This window comes from Bidens hawaiensis, unplaced genomic scaffold (assembly GCF_021521415.1).
Source record: "Bidens hawaiensis isolate Kalapana, Puna unplaced genomic scaffold, B.hawaiensis_p1.1 tig00018543_1, whole genome shotgun sequence".
Taxonomy (NCBI): domain Eukaryota; kingdom Viridiplantae; phylum Streptophyta; class Magnoliopsida; order Asterales; family Asteraceae; genus Bidens; species Bidens hawaiensis.
Window position 1 is genome coordinate 24,073 of NW_027492806.1, and position 3,009 is coordinate 27,081.

The window sequence follows — 3,009 nt, forward strand, 5'->3', positions numbered from 1 at the left end:
ATTGACAGCACACTGTTCGTGAAGAGAGAAGGAAGCGACTTCCTACTAGTTCAAGTCGACGTGGATGACATTATATTTGCTGCATCAAGAGTCTCCATGTGTCAAGATTTTGAGGATGTCATGAAGAAAAGGTTCGAAATGAGTGCTATGGGTGAACTAACTTTCTTTCTAGGATTGCAGGTTGATCAGAAGAAGGACGGGATGTTCATTCATCAGACGAAGTACGTTCATGATGTGCTCAAGCGATTCAAGATGGAGGACAGTTCTCCATATGACACTCCAATCTGCGTCAATCACAAATTGGGAGCCGAATCAGATGGTGACGCAGATGTGGACCCAACTCTGTATCGGGCGATAATAGGTTCATTAATGTATTTAACTGCTTCTAGGCCTGATATAATGTTTGCTGTTTGTCTTTGTGCACGTTTTCAGGCAAATCCGAAAGAATCTCATTTGAAAGGTGCAAAGAGGATACTACGGTATCTCAAGGGCAAGCCGAAGCTAGGGTTGTGGTACCCGAAGGGAGGAGACGTGGAACTGGTTGCTTATACTGATTCTGATTATGGAGGGTGCAATCAGAGTCGGAAGTCGACAACAGGAGGATGTCAGTTTCTCGGTGGAAGATTAGTTTCCTGGCATTGCAAGAAACAGACGTCAGTTGCAATCTCAACATGTGAAGCTGAATATATGGCAGCATCCAACTGCTGTTCACAGGTTTTGTGGATTCAGCAACAATTACGCGACTATGGTCTGAATTTCTTACTCACTCCTATTTTAATTGATAACACTGCAGCCATCTCAGTAATTAACAATCCCGTGAAACATAGTAAAACCAAACATATTGACATTCGTCATCATTTCATACGGGATTGTGCTGAGAAGAAACTGATTAAGATCGAAAAAGTCGATACGCTCGAGAATTTCGCTGATTTATTTACAAAAGCGTTTGATAAATCCAGATTTCAAAACCTAATTGAGCTAAACGGGATGATCAATCCCGAGTAACCATGCTTTTCTTTTGTGTCTTAAAAAAAAAAAAAAAAAAAAATCACCATTGCTTAAAATTAGTCGGTTACATCAGTTTGATGGACATATCCACGGATATGTTTTGGTCCTCGTTTCTACTTAGAAAATGAGGGTCGCCATTAACCAGATGACTGAAAGTGACCGGGGCAGTTATGATGTGTTTTCTTTCTGTCGCTGAAAATTAGTCGGTCATACAGAGTTAGAAGGACATATACTTGTATGTGGTCGGTCCAGTTGATCCATTGGATCTTCAGGATTGCCGTTTACCTGAAGACTTTGACTTGATCGGGGTGACTGAAGTCAAAATTTTTTTCGGGAAATGAAATTACTTTTCAAGTCTATTACTTCGTATGAAGTAAATGTGCTATGTTTAACAGAAAGTTGATCCAACCTTGGAAAATGATATATATACTGATTGTGTGTGCTTAACTAGTGAAGTTATTAGGCTTAAAAGACTTTAGGACAGTCATTGTATGTCATGGTAATTTTTATGGTGCGTAAAAGTGTATGTGATATTAACTTAAATTACTCGATTTTACGTGGAAACTCCTTAAGAGTTTTAAAATGTCTTCTTGCATTTCTTTCCGAATGATAGGCAGAAAAGCAACTACCCAGTCATACACGAGCCCGCAAGTGTTCTGATTCCCGTGAAGAAAGCATTTCTAGACACTGCAGTGATCCAGATTCGGGACTTGCAGTGGTTTAGTACTCCGAAGTCTATAAGTATGTGTGGATAAAAAAAAAAAAAAAAAAAAAAAATCTTAAGTACTTATGAGTTATTGTAACAATCAAGACTTCTCAATTCTGGAGTAAGAAGAGAACGGGAAGCAGACAACGAGTATCTACAAGTTAATCAGACACTATGGGTCGAAGTCAACTCGGGGTGACTTGGGTATAGCCAAATACGCTTTGAGAATAGATAGAAGGCTTCATTATCTCTGAGTTGTTGCCCACTTAAATTTTGAGCTAAATTGAACCTTAATCCGTATCACAGAAACGATGAAAACCATTTAAGTTATTTCCATGCTTACAACCTGTTTCTCTATGTCATAATACGGCTAAACATGGATCTATATGACAGTCACGTGGTTAGTGTGATTCCTGTTAGGATCTTTTCTAAAAACATAGTGGTCCCTGACTAGACTGAAATTTGATCCCTTATTTCGTTAAATTTTTATAAGTTTTTCTATTTTTGTAGTTGTATTATTTTATATCTGGTTACTTAGACTTGATCATTTTTGTTTAACTCTTTATGAAACTTTCAAATGTTAATTGCAAAATGTTCAAAATTAAAGGGTTGATTCTGAAAATATAGGCGAAGTTGTTGAATCAGGCGAACTTGTGCATAACTTCGCCTAGGCGAAGTTATTCGTAACTTCGCCTGACCAACTCTGACCCTATATAAGGTGATTTAATCAACAGTAAATTTCATTTATAATATCAGCGAAATTGTTTCTCCGGCGAACTTGAGCGATTTCCGGCGAACTTGATTTTTATCTCCGTTTTCGATCTTTTCTTCTAGTTTCTATTATCATTGAGGGTATGTGTTGTCGATATCTCTCACAAACTTGTTCGTTCTTGATCGTTTTTACCCGGTTCGAGACCTCGGGTCGTCGGACCTTCAAAACCGAAATCTTAAAAACTTGTGTTAACGTGTGCATGGACGTCCTTTTCAACTTCACATCCTTAATATCTTGTGTATTGATGTCTTTGATCGTCGAACTTAGCCGACAACACCGGAATTCCGGTGTTGGAATTCTTACAGTCGCCGATTAAGTTCAGGCGAAGTTAGGGTTTAGGCGAAGTTATCCACAACTTCGCCTTGGGCTTAATTTCGCCTAAGGCGAAGTTATCCACAACTTCGCCTGAAGCTTAATTTCGCCTAACACTTATCTTCGCCTGAGGCGATGTTATGATAAGGCGAAGTTATCTTCAACTTCGCCTAAACCAATTTGTTTAACAGTTATTTAGACGAACTTACAG